We start from the raw sequence: 14,489 nt of genomic DNA on the forward strand, positions 1-14,489 counted from the left end.
CTCCTCCGATTAAAGGCAATCTCCAAGCAAGCTCCTCCATATGGCCAACATGGAGGAAGTTGCTTGATTGGAGATTTCCTTCTCCTCCATTATGGCCTACATGTAGAATCTGACCAAGTTGTTTGAGGATCTCCAATGCCCTAAGGAAGAAAATCATGCAAGCACCCAACTAAGGTCAAGAGACCACTAAGAAATCCATCTACCATGTACAAATCCATCATGGACAATCCAAGGGATCATCATACACCATGTATCCTAAAGATCATGAAACACCTCAAAACACAATGTAAACACCCGTGGAGTGACCTTGAAATCTCACACTCCCTCTTTACAAGCAAAGTGTTTTCACCAACACCCACTGACTCCCTCTACAACTCCACCAAACCATTCACCTGCAAATCTATATCTATTGTAGTCTCAAAATTAACCATTGTCTACTAATGAGGAACTACCATCCATCCATCATAGGATGTTATCACAACATATCGAACCTCCAGAGAACATTAACCACTTGTGAATTTGAAGGAACATAATCTTGGATCATAAACTACCTACCAAACTCCAACATCCCTCAAGTCAACTTCACAAGCCAAAATCAACAAACACTACATCATGAGTTGTTTAGGACATCCTTCAGAGATAATCACATCTCCATACAAGACCAAGACAAGTGGATCACATCTATTAAAGTAGAAAAGATAGAAATCTACATACGTCAACTCATCAATCCTGACATACCTGGTTTGTGGCATGGGTAAAATGCATGTAGGTGTATCAACAACCTATGAACATGAGAATCCCTCTCATGCAACTCAAAACCTCCAACAACTAAAACAACCCAAACTAGGTCAACTCCCTCCTCCTGAAAGAATCATGAAAAAAGGGTAACACCATGGTCAACTCCCTCTACTTAAGAGAATCCAACAATAATATCCCTATACTCTACAATACTCTCATCAAATATGAACATGCAATCAACCTTGGCAGCATCCACCATCCAAGTATCACATCTCTCCTCAACAATTGGAAGGTTCACAAATGGAAAAAACCAATGCAACATGACTAGCATATTTTCTAAGATGCATACTCGCCCTCACTGGAGATCTAGGCGCTCATGCATGCTCTCGAGCCTCTTGCAATTTCTAGATGAGCCATCTCAATATCTTATGGGCAAGGGTAGAAGGTAAGGGCATATCCAATACTAATTTGACCTCATTCACTATTGAACCACCTCATCATGAATCTCTAAATCAGTCTTTGGAAGAGCAACCTACTCATTCTCCTCAACAATTGAGGAAGAATCTTGAGAACTTGAAAACTTCACATCTTCATCAAACTTCACATTTTTGCTTACCGTTGTCTTTCACTATGCTAGAATATAGACCCTATGAGCCTTGGAAGTTTCAATGTACCAAATAAAAATCCTTTGATACTCAAGGGTTCCAACTTGGTCCTCCTCCCCTCATCACATGAATATAAATTGGACAATTAAACATGCACAAATGTGATACATCTAGTTTCACACCAATAAATGCCTATTTGGTGTACTACAAGATACACACAGGTGCATTGCAAGCCTTAGCCCAAAAACACGTGGGTGAATCCATGTTATGAATTAGAGACTTCGCAATCCCAACAATTGACTTGTTTTTTCTTTCAACAACCCCATTTGTTTTTGGGTTGCAAGGCACTGCCAACTCCCTCTCGATCCCTACACAACACAAAGAATCAAACTTTGTGGAGATATACTCTCCTCCATTATTCAAGCGAAGTACTTTGATCTTCCTTCCTATATGATTTTCAACCAAGGCCTTGAACTCTATGAACTTGCTCAACTCTACACCTTTAGTCTTCAAAAAATAAACCTAAGTCCTACAAGAGAAATCATAAATAAAATCCACCTACTTGTCAAGGGAGTGGAAGGCATAGGTCCACACAAATGTAAATGTACCAAACCAAGACTCCCTCATTATCTATGTGCATTGTTAGGTAAAGCAACCTTGATGTGCTTACCAAGAGCACATCCTTTGCAGAAACCTTCCTTCTCTATCTTGAAGTTTGGGAACCCTTACACCAAGTTCTTCAAGATAGGAAGCACTCCATAATGCAAATGACCAAGACACTTATGCTATGACTTTGAAGCACCATGGTTTATTGGATTTTCTTGCAACTTGTAAAGACCTCCAAGTCGAACCCCGTTTGCCACAACATGGGTTTGTCTTCTAAAGATGACCTTCTAAGCATCAAACAATACCATACAATGATCTATCATAGACAATTTGTCACTTGCGCTATGGAGATTTACCTCTCCTAAAGGGCATGGTAGTGTGAGTGCCTAATTTCAAGGTGGAGTGAACAGGAATGTGCAAGGGATGTGCACTTGGCAAGCATGCAAAGGTTGCCTTCCCAAGCATTGAACACATATTGAGAGGGATCCTTGATATGACACATTCATATGTATACTCACAAATTGACACTACCATCCACCAAAGCACCATGTTTCACTGGATTTGCTTGCAACTTGTAAAGACCTCCAAGTCGAACCCCCATTTGCCACAACATGTGTTTGCCTTCTAAAGATGACCTTCTAAGCATCAAACACTAGTATACAATAAAGATCCATCATAAACAATTTGTCACTTGCACTATGGAGCTTTGCCTCTCCTAAAGGGCATGGCAATGTGACTACCTAATTTTAAGGTGGAGAGGACAACAATGTGCAATGGATGTGCACTTGGCAAGCATGCAAAGGTTGTCTTCCCAAGAAGTGAACACATATTGAGAGGGATCATTGATATGGTACATTCATATGTGTGTGAAGTTGTGAACTCGTGTCATCAACTTTGTTGACAAGTAATATCTAATACATTTCATTTGTTGATGATTCTTCTAGGAAAACCTAGATTTATTTTATGAAGTATTAAACAAATTCCAAAAGTTCGAAGCTCTTGTGGAGAACCAAACATGTAGGAAGATGAAGGCACTAAGATCTGATAATAGGGAAGACTACACTTCCAAGGAGCTTGATTCCTTTTGCAAAGAAGTAGGGATCAAGAGGGAAAATTGGGTTGCTAAAAGAAGGAAAAGGTCCATTCTTGAGACAACCAAGACTATGTGGCTCATGACATATTGCCTATGTTCCTTTTGGAAGAGGCATCTAGTACCACTTTCTACATCCTGAACAAGTGTCCTCACAAGGTATTGAAGGAAAAAACATTATAGTAAGTTTTCACTAGTGTGAAACTCTAGGTATAGCACTTCCACATCTTTAATTGTCTTATATATCCATTCATATCCTTGAGGGGAAAAGCTAAATTGGAACCCTCCAATTTGAAGGGTGTTTTTGTTGGATACGAGTCCTCTATGGCTTATAGAGGCTACATTACGTCACAATGGAAGATAGTAGTGAGCAACGACATGAATTTTGATGAGGATGCATGATCCTCAAGGTCTCTAAATTCTCTAGTATAAGATGAGGGAGGAAAGCTTATTGTCACAAATGTTGACTCAAAGAAACTAAAATTTTAAGAATCATATCAGCAAGGTTTTAGAGGCGTAATCAATGCATCGATACATTCCCAATTCAACAAATAAGCCTAGGTAGCTTACCCAAACATTGTAAGATGCTTCAGTACCTTCCAATTCAACTAGGAAGCCTAAGGTGGCTTACCCACATGTGTGCCTCCATCATGCATGTTCCATGTAACCCCATTTTGAACCTCAAGATTATTGTGTTGTGGCTTATCGCAGATTGGAACATTTGTAGTTTTAATATTGTTCAGCGAAGTAGTGGAAGTCACAAATTTATGCATGTTGAGCCAATATGATATGTTGACTTTTCTATAAGATGCACAGTAGAATACAATTTTCTGCCAGATAATTACTTCCTAATGATTTTCTCTCAATATTCTATGCCACTAATATCATTGAGCAATTACACTTAAGAAAATATCAACAGTAAATGCAACAAAAACAGTAAAGATCATAGAAAGATAGCCGTGCACAATAGAGACAGTGTTTTTACCCTAGGAAACCCAACCTTGGGAAGAACCCCAACAACTTTTCTTTAGGAGAAATTATTCTTCATCAAGGTTTACAAATCAACGAGTTGTCTAGAAATCTGTGCCAATAATCCAAGTCCAAACACAAGTCAAACCTGGTCAAATTTCGGCAAGTCAATGCTCGTCAAACCAGCGAAAATAACCAAAAGTCAACATTGGTCAAACAGTGAAGCTTGTTGTCAAACTTCAGCCCTGCGGTCAACTCGGCATGTAGTTGGTTAAAGTTTGTGGTCACCCTGTGGTCAAATCTGCATGTGTGGCTTGCGGTCTGTGTACGGTCAAACTTGCACGTGCGGCCTTTGAAATTCAATCAAATAGAATAGTCAACACTCAGTTAAACAAAACAATCAACACTTGGTCAAAGACAGTCAAAAGCGTCCTCCACATGTGTGGTTGTCCAAGAGAGAGAAATAGACCTCAGAAAATCAAATTAGACTTTCTCTTCATTGGTTGAACAAATGAGGCATCACATCATCTATTTAAACTTGTCGAATGGGTGCGACAACCCAAGGGACACGTCCCTTCACTACCTTGGGCGAACTTGATGCTCCAAAAATAAATTTTATTTTAATTTTTCTTCATAATTCTTCTAGGCCGACTTAGGCATGCGAGAATACCTCCCAATGCTACACAAAAATCAACACTCCCTCTTAGCGAGGGAGGTATTCTCCTTGGCTGCGACAGATATCTCCTTAAATAAAATTTCTCCTCCACAAGAAAAGTTCGTGAGCTTACTATGTTGATGTAGTGTCTTTTCACATGCACATCTATAGATCACTCCATCCTGGAGTAGGTAATGTGACTCCTCACATACACATCTATAGATCCATCCCAGAGTAGGCAATGTGAGTATCCTAGGCCATCTACCCCTGGCCAAATCAACATGGCTCCTCAGGTAAATGTATCAATCTTCTCTGGTCAAATCAGCGTGATCCAGCCAAAGTCCTTCATGGCTTCTCAAAGAGGATCTTCCCCTTGACCATTCATCCTTGGCCAAATCAGCATGGCCCAGTCAAAGTCCTTTAAGGCCTTCTTAGGTGAATTACATCAATCTCTTATGCTCAAATTAGCATTACCCAGCCAAATTCCTTCATGGCTTTTCACGAGAAGATTGGTCCAATCCTACAGTTGCCCTGGGCCATTCACCCTAGGTCAAATCAGCATGACCTAGTCAAAGTCCTTCATGGCTACTCAAGTGAATGTATCCACCTTCCCTGGTAAAATCAGTGTGGCTTCTAAGGAGATGGTTTGCCCGATCCTGCAAAGACATCAACACTCTCTCTAAACAAGGGAGACATTCTGCATCATGCCATGCTTATCTCTAAAGTATACAAACTTCGCTCTAGACAGAGGCTTCGTGAGAATGTCAGCAATTTGCTCGTCTGTGGATATGGAATGGAGCTTCATTGCTCACCATGTCTGGAATGAAGTGACCTAATCAAATAGTCCTACAAGAAGCTTCTGAAGCCACACTGCTTCACAACTTGTGACACCAACTACGATATACCTTAGTTTTATTGTATTGAGTGCGACAAAAATTTTCTTCCTGCTAAACTAAGATATCATATATGATCCTAACCTGAAGCAACACTCTCAACGAGGGAGACATTCTGCATCACGCCATGCTTACCTCTAAAGTATACAAACTTCGCTCTAGACAAAGGCTTTGTGAGAATGTCAACAATCTGCTCGTCTGTGGATATGGAATGGAGCTTCATTGCTCCCTTCTTCACCATGTCTCGAATGAAGTGACCTAATCAAATAGTCCTACAAGAAGCTTCTGAAGCCACACTGCCTCACAACTTGTGACACCAACTGCGATATACCTTAGTTTTATTGTATTGAGTGCGACAAAAATTTGCTTCCTGCTAAACTAAGATATCATATATGACCCTAAGCTGAAGCAACACTCCCTATGTGCTCTTTTTGTCCTTTGCACTCCATGCGCAATATGTATATCCCTACAGCCACACTTCACCACTTGAGATATATCTCAAACCATGTCCAATTGTGCCATGCAGGTACCTCAACACATGCTTTCTTACAACCTAATGCACCTGCCTCAGCCCAACCATATATTGGTTCAGGGTGTTCACTACAAAGCAAATATCTGGCCTAGTGTTAACCAGGTACATCAAGGATCCAATCAACTACCTGACCCCTGTACATCGTGGGACTCACCAAATCTGAATCTGAAGCAGAATCACACAACTTCTTCAGATTTCTCACCATAGGTGTAGCCATGGACTTGTAGTCCATCATATTGTTAGTTTATGGATTTTTGGTAGCATCGGACAAGTATTCTAGTCTCAATTTGTGTCTAAAAGACTAAGGAACACGAGATCTCCAAAACCCAGAAAAGGTTTCGAGAGAAAACATTAAGATACCACTCAATTAAATTAATTGATCAATAATTAAAAAATGCAAAAGTCTAACTTAGGAAAATTGATTAATTAATGGGTATTAATTGAGGAAATCGACTTTTCCTCTAGAGACTTCCAAAAAAGTGTATTGATGGAGTCAAATTGATCTTAGCCATCGATCACGATTAGATCTTGGTCGTTGATACTCCAGCGAGAGATTATAAGAGCAAGTCGATGGGATGGAGACAAACATAGTTGCGAGAACAAGGGAGCAAGGCAGTGTGAATTACCCAGTGCGCAGTATTCAGTGAGGGAAGAATTCAAGCCAGAGAGTAACATGGGTTGCAGTAGGGAGAATTTCCAGAGAAATTCTCAAGAGGTTTTCCAGTTTCTAGCGTCAAGGAAGGAAGATCGAATTATCTAGCAGAGAAGCCGATTTCTACAGTGTAAGTTGCCCAGTTAGCCAGTGCGAGTTGTCAGGAGAGGGATCAATTCAGCAATTAGCGCCCGAATCAAGTCTCGAGAGGCCTAGTGAATTGTTTCCAAAGGCAAAGATAGGCAAGACGACTTGTCATGAGGAGTTTTCGAGGTCGTGCAAAAGTCCTGGAGGCTGCAATGCGCATTTCTGCCCAGTGGTGCGAGTGCCAGGGAGAATGCGAGTAGCCAACGAGAGGCCAGTTTGATTTGCTAAGAGGAAGAAAGGTTCTAGTATTTTTCCAGTGAGATAAAATTATTGGCGCTGAGCCAGGAAGGTTGATAATTGTAATTCTCCATATTTGTTGCATAATGAAATAAACCCTCATCTGTTGCACCAGTTTTCCCTTTAGGGTTTTTCCGAGGACTTTTAGTCCAAAATAATTGTGTCAAATTTTAAGTGTGTGCAATTATTTTTCAATTCCTTATTTTACTTCTATAGCGTATTTTATTTGTGAAGAATGCATCAGTGAGTTATTTGATATTTGTCGTAGACAATAAATAGCTAATCAATTAGGAGAATAATTTCCAGTTGGTGAATTTAAGGAAATTTCAAATGGTACCAGAGAAAGGGTATCAGATCGAAGGCGAAAGATCGAGAGATTGCGTAGTTTTAGAGGGTGATCTAAAGCACAGGGTTCATATTTGCACAGGCCATGCCAATGGTGTGAATTGCAGAGGCAGGAAATTTGATTTCCAGATCCAATTCTGAGGAAAAGAGCAAATTGCCTCAGAGCAAAGTTTGCAAGCAATGTGCTTGTTGGGAAGCAATTCCAATGAGAAAATCAGTTGATTCGCAAAGTAGATTTAGGCGCAGAAGATTTGCAGCAAGGGTTACAGTTACAAATTTGCACGAGGCAGGAAGAGAAAATCACACAAAGGAGATATCCAAATTTTCTCAGAGGCTTTCCAGTTTTCAAGAGGAGATCCATGATTTCCGATAGCAATAGGTCAAGTTAGATTTGCCAGTCCAACCAGTGCGTACTTTAGAAGCAGCAGTACGTGTGCCAAATTCCGGAGGGCTTCTGGAAGGTAGAGCGGGTTGCCCAGTTGAAGAGTAGCAAGCAGTGCAAGTTCCAGGAAGGACACTTGAGGCTAGTGCAGGATAAGATCTGCCAGTAAAGGAATAGATCTACGCAATCCAGAGGGGGTGCGAGTAGCAAAGGGAAGGTCGAGCAGTAAGGAGGAGATTTCCATCACTAGTCTACAGTGTATTTGAGTTTCGTAGAAATGGCCACAATAGAACTCGGGGATCAAGGTAAACTTGACGAAGCTTCAAATTGTGGCGTCTGGAAAGCCAAAATGCAGATCCTTTTGGATGAGCATGGCTTGAAGGAGTTTGTGACAAATGTCATGGCAAAGCCAACAAATCCACGGCAATTGGCACCCTTCAAGAAAGAGATGACCAAGACAAAGAGAATGGTCTTGGATGGTTTTCGATATCATTGTCTCACATATTGCAGATAAAAATACATCAAAGGACATGTGGGATGTCATCATAAAGTTGTATGAGAATCCATCAAAGAATCACAAAATGATTCTCAAGGAGAAGCTAAGGACCACTAAGATGCAGAAGGGTGAATGTGTTACTTCCTATCTCACCAAACTTCATAACGTCTGAGATGAACTTGCAGCTGTTAGAGAGAAACCATCTGATGATGAGCTAGTACCCACAACTTTAAATGGGTTCTCCAAGGAGTGGCATACATTCGTCCAAGTTATTTTTGGGCGAAACACACTTCCAAGATGGGATCACCTATGGAGTGACTTCACTCAAGAAGAGTTGAGACTCAGCCTCGCAGAGGGTATTATCAACAGTAGTCGTAAAGGATCAAAAGTGGAGGAGGAAGAGGAAAACGTAGCCCTTGCAGGTAAAGGCAAGGCGAAGAAGGGTCCCAGTCAGGGACAAAACTCAAAAGGAGGCAAAAAGAAGAAAAAGGACTTGTCGAAGGTCAAATGCTTCGGATGTGGCGAATTTGGTCACTACGTCACTCAGTGTCCAAAGAAGAAGGACAGGAAGGGGCAGTAGCAAATAGCAGCTTTGACAGAGATTGATGAGTTGTCTGCCAGATTGGAGGAATTTGCATTGGTAGCAATAATACCTCCAGATAGAGGCGAAGCCAAATACCTCAATGTGTCAGGATGGGCAAGGTCTAGTGTAGAAGCAACAAGGAGATACGTTAGATCAATTCCAGCTGTTGCAGCAGGACCATCACCTTCGCTACGAGGGGAACACAATATCATAGTAGCATGAGAACAGTTATTCAGCATCAACAGGCATAGTCAGTCATTTGGATGACAGTTGCAGTCAGTACTCGAGAGACAGTTGTAGAACTAGTTGCAGTGACACAAGCGAATTGCCCAGTTGCAAGTAGCAGGTGCAGTTCCAGCGAACAAGTTACCCAGTGCAGAACTGCACAGTCCAGTTTCCAATGCAGGAGGACAATGTGAGTTTCCAAAAGGGAGTAGCGAGATTTCTTAGTAGGAGATTGAGACTCGAAGGGAGTCTAGCTTCAGAGGGAGCTGCCCTATGGAAGCTTAGTGATTCAGGATCTGAGGTGATCAACACATAGTTGTAGTGATAGTAGCAGCGCAGTGGCAGCCCAGCAACAATAGCGCAGATGCAGTACAGCGCAGTGGCAGCCCAGCAACAATAGCGCAGATGCAGTACAGCGCAGTGGCAGCCCAGCAACAACAGCGCAGAGACATAAGCAGTGTGAGATCAGAGATTGGTTCAGCTACAGTTCAGCGGTAGATAAACCAGAGTATGCACAATAGTTGGTGGACAACATTTTGCCAATTGACCTCTTCACAATGATTTCCAATGACAGGGAGTCAAATCAGTGTGTGATGTGAATAAAGGTGGTGAAACATATGTCAGACATCAGTAGCGTGGTCAATCCAGCTACAAGATGCAAATGAGTATGTTGGAAAAGAGAACACCTTCCTTGCTAAGAGGGAGTGTTAGTTTATGGATTTTTGGTAGCATCAGACAAGTGTTCTAGTCACAATTTGTGTCTAAGAGGGCTAAGGAACACTAGACGTCCAAAACCCATAAAAGGTTTCGGGAAAAAACACTTAGAAACAACTTAATTGAATTAATTGATCAATAATCAAAAAATGCCTAAGTCTAACTTAAGAAAATTGATTAATTAGTGGGTATTAATTAAGGAAATTGACTTTCACTCTAGAGACTCCCAGAAAAGTGTATTAAGGAGTCAAATTGATCTTAGCCATCGGTCACGATTAGATATTGGTCGTTGATGCTCTAGCGAGAGATTATAAGAGCAAGTTGATGGGATGGAGACAAATACAATTGCGAGAGCAAGGGAGCGAGGCAGTGCGAATAACCCAGTGCGCAGTGTTTAGTAAGGGAAGAATTCGAGCCAAGGAGTAGCAGGGGTTGCAGCAGGGATAATTTCTAGTTTCTAGCATCAAGGAAGGAAGGCCAAATTATCAAGCAAAGAGTTGATTTGTGCAGTGCGAGTTGTCAGGAGAGGATTCGATTCAGCAGCTAGTTCCCAGATCAAGTCTCGGGAGACCTAGCAAATTGTTTCTAAAGGCATAGACAAGCGGGATGACTTGGTAAGAGGAGTTTCCGGGGTTGTGCGAAAGTCCGAGAGGCTACAGTGTGCATTTATGCCCAGTGCTGCAAGTGTTAGGGAGAGTGCGAGTGGCCAGAGGCCAATTTGATTTGCTAAGAGGGAGAAGGGCTCTCCCAATATTTTTCTAGTGAGATAAAATCTTTGGAGTTGAGCCAGGAAGGCCAACAGTTGTAATTTTCCATATTGGTTGCATAATAAAATAAACTCTCATCTGTTGCACCAGTTTTCCCTTCGGGGTTTTTCCAGGTAGTTTAGTCCAAAATAATTGTCAAAATTTGTGTGCGAGCATCTATTTCTCAGTTCCCTATTTTACTTCTGCAACATATTTTATTTGTGAAGAATGCATCAGTGAGTTATTTGATATTTGTCATAAACAAATAAATTGCTAATCAATTAGGAGAATAATTTCCAGTTGGTGCATTTAAGGAAATTTCACATGGTATTAGAGCATGGTTGATCAAATCGAAGGCTCATAGGCGAAAGATCGAGAGATCGTGTAGTTTCAAAGGGAGATCTAAAGCACAGGGTTCAGATCTACACAGGCCATGCAAGGGGTGCGAATTGCAAAGGCAGGAAATTCGATTTCTAGATCCAATTCAAAGGAAAAGTGTGAATTGCCTCAAAGCAGAGTTTGCAAGCAATGTGGTTATCGGGTGTTGGAAAATCAGAAAGGCAGTAAAGATTTTCCTAATCTTGATAATTACTTGTGATGTTTCTTATTATTACAATTCTTTATATCTTCTTTCTTTAGTTCATCAAGCAATTACCAAAAGCAGCAGCACATAAAACAATGAACACAAGATGTAGGCACATGCCAGGGCAAAACCCCCCTCGAGGGGAAAACCCCGTCAAAGCAATTCTTCCTTTCAATAGTACTCTTTGAGACTCTTCACCCTAGACCTTGACCAGACCTTCCCTCCACACCAAGTCAACCACCAGAAGATTGACCTCTTCTTCAACTATGTAGCAACTTGCATCAGTTAACAGCTTCCGGCAGCAGTCCAACTTGGAAGACTTCGATCTCCCAATCCACAGCACGAAATAGAGAGAGACCACCACCAAAATTTCGATTTTTCTTGACTCCTTAGACTCACCCAAACTCGCATTCACTTCAGCTTCCCGACAACAGACTTTCCCAGCTACCCACTTCGCACTTATGCCCAGCAAACAGATTTTCGCACTCCTGCCCAGTAGAGAGAATTTGAACTTGATGAGAAGTGATCCTGCAAATGAATTTGATGTCCTTCCTTATATATGCCTCTTGTGGGGTCAAATAGGGTCTTAGGCCGACTTGATCTTTCCTTAGGCCAACATGGTGTGGAGGTTCCATAATTCATATTTGACTCAATACTAAACCTTTTTACATGATTCAAAAGCCCAAGAAGGGTCTCTTTAAATGTACAATAATTCTATAGATTCGAAATAAATCCTAGAAGTCCTCAATGGGGACTTTGATCTAAAACATGGTGACCCAACCATGAAACCCATGCTTTAATAAGTCACAATAATAATAATAAAAGTTCTTTTCTTTATTCTTTTGACAAGTACATTACATAATGACTCAAGTACATTATTGAAGACCGAACATAGTTACTTTTTCCAACACTCCCTCTTAACTAGGGAGGTATTCATAATGTACATATACAATGGAAGATCTCAAACTATATGAACCATGAAGAACTTTAGGCACCGCAATGCCATGGACTAGATTCCTGACCAGGGCAATCTATCCAAACAGTCACTCAATAGTTTAGGCACCGCAATGCCATGGACTAGATTCCTAACCAAGGCAATCTATCCAAGTGGGACTAAGGTGGACTCAAGCTTTCAGCCCCTCTAGGTACCATCAAGCTTACTTGCTAACCACCAACCCAAAATCCAGGTGCGTGTCAGAGCTCAATGACCAATGCCACCTTTCCAACTTCGGGACCCAAACATCAACACAAAGTGTCAGCCATATGTCTGCCAAGCAATGCTTCACTCGCAGAGCCTCAACACCCCTTGATCTAGCAGATCAAGAATGTCCAGTCTCTCCCAATCAAATTGATTGGTAACCAGCATGCTATCAAATCCTTCGAGAGATTCACCTGTACAAACACAACCTCAATCAATAATATACTTTCATATGTACATAATCAAATACAAACATTCAAGGTCTTCCAGGCAACAAATGTTGCTTCTCAAATTTCCATAGCAAGACTATCAACCGAATCTTTGACAGAAGATTCCTCAATGATACATTTTCTTCCTACTTTATATGCAACAACATATTCTTCAATCGGATCCTGCTTTCCTTCTTTCAACAGCACTTCAAAATGCATTCTCCAATTTCCTTTTCCTGTTCATGGCCTTCACTCAGACTTATTGTTAGTCTTGGTCCAGTGCATGATACATGAAGCAGAGAACCATATTTGTCACTCCCTCTCAACCAGGAAGCACCTCTTTATCCGAGCTCCCTCTTAATCTTAGGGAGATCTCTTCCATTCATGCTTCCTCCAGGAGATCAACTTCGACATCGGAGAACCTGTCATGGCTTCCAACCACTTCATCAGAGTTATCATCATCCCCATCATGCTTATCACATCAATGAGCATCTTCACCAAGTTGAAGATTGTGTACCTGCACAACTTCAATAGCAAGTACAACCAAATCTACAAAAGCATGATGTTAGCCATATCAAAATCACGGAAGCATTTCAACTCCATTCATATCAGATACCCAAAATCAATTACAAACAAGAGACATATACTCTTCAACATCTTGCTAGGGACTTTTGTCACGCATCCTAGACTACATTACAACAACATTCATTCTATCCAGGGTTTTAATGTCTTCCAAAGGTATGACAGACCTTACTACAACATATAGCAAACCCTAGAAACAATTCATACAGATATAGATCTACAAAGTATCTAACAACCTTTCAAAACATATATGTTAGACTTCTTACTAGGGATGCACAAAAATCCTAGATTTCAAACAAATCCATCAAAGTCAATCACAACTTAGTCATTAACTTGACCAACTTCCACTAGGGTTAGTTCCAACCCCTAGATTTTTAATCAACCATCAAACAATCACTAACATGACTAACTACCACTAGGGTTAGTTTACAAACCCTAGATTTCTGATCAATCATCAAACTCAACCAATAATTCAAATTTTAACAATCTCTTCACAAATCTCAAAATATCATATAGTCAACACTCATCAGAGACTTCTACTTCGACTAAGGTTCAACTCCAAAACCCTAGAATTCCAATTTCACAAACTCAACAATCATTACAAATCTCAAATCATCATATTCTAGAGATTTTACTTTGACTAAGGTTTAATTCGAAAACCTTAGAATACAATCTCAACCATCATCACATACACAGATCTCAGATTGTTTACACACTAGACAATGTCACTATTAGGATTTAACAGCGAAACCCTAGATCTCCATTTTCAACAATCATCTAATAGATTTAAGATTGTTATATCACACATACTAGACAATTTTAACTTCACTAGGGTTTAGCTATAACACCCTAGATTTCTAGATATCATCATCCTAGAATCTCAAACAAGGAATTCCATTAAATCCTAAGACTCATGACCATCCATGACTAGGTCAGCACACATATCTAGGAATTCATAACCATACATAAGCATATCATATGTCCACCAACATTAATACATCTTGACCTAGACCAACCTAGGATTTCAATCAAAAGGACATATCTATATATGCCTAGATTTCATTATCATGCGAATACATTTCATATCATGTGTTAGTCAAACCCAACTTCACAACGATATCAAATATGAGTTAGACACGCAATCATTTTGATTACACTAGGGTTTGATCAGAGAAACAAACTCATACTAAAGAAAGCATTTCTAAGACAATGTACGGGTCGTGCTCACACATTCCACCAAACCCCAATGAGCTAGGGTTCCAATGTAGAATCACAACAAACCCAACATTACCAAAACTTCAA

The 14,489-nt window shown here is 40.6% G+C and overlaps 1 protein-coding gene across 3 annotated transcripts in view; it reads right to left on the bottom strand.

Moving 5' to 3' along the window:
- LOC149225653 (uncharacterized) overlaps positions 1-14,489 on the bottom strand; it is a 108,669-nt gene that overhangs the window by 50,409 nt on the left and 43,771 nt on the right. The gene's annotated exons all lie outside the window — the stretch shown is intronic.

This window comes from Pinus tabuliformis, chromosome J, assembly GCF_031772625.1.
Source record: "Pinus tabuliformis cultivar Carrire ecotype Pingquan chromosome J, CPIR1, whole genome shotgun sequence".
Classification (NCBI taxonomy): domain Eukaryota; kingdom Viridiplantae; phylum Streptophyta; class Pinopsida; order Pinales; family Pinaceae; genus Pinus; species Pinus tabuliformis.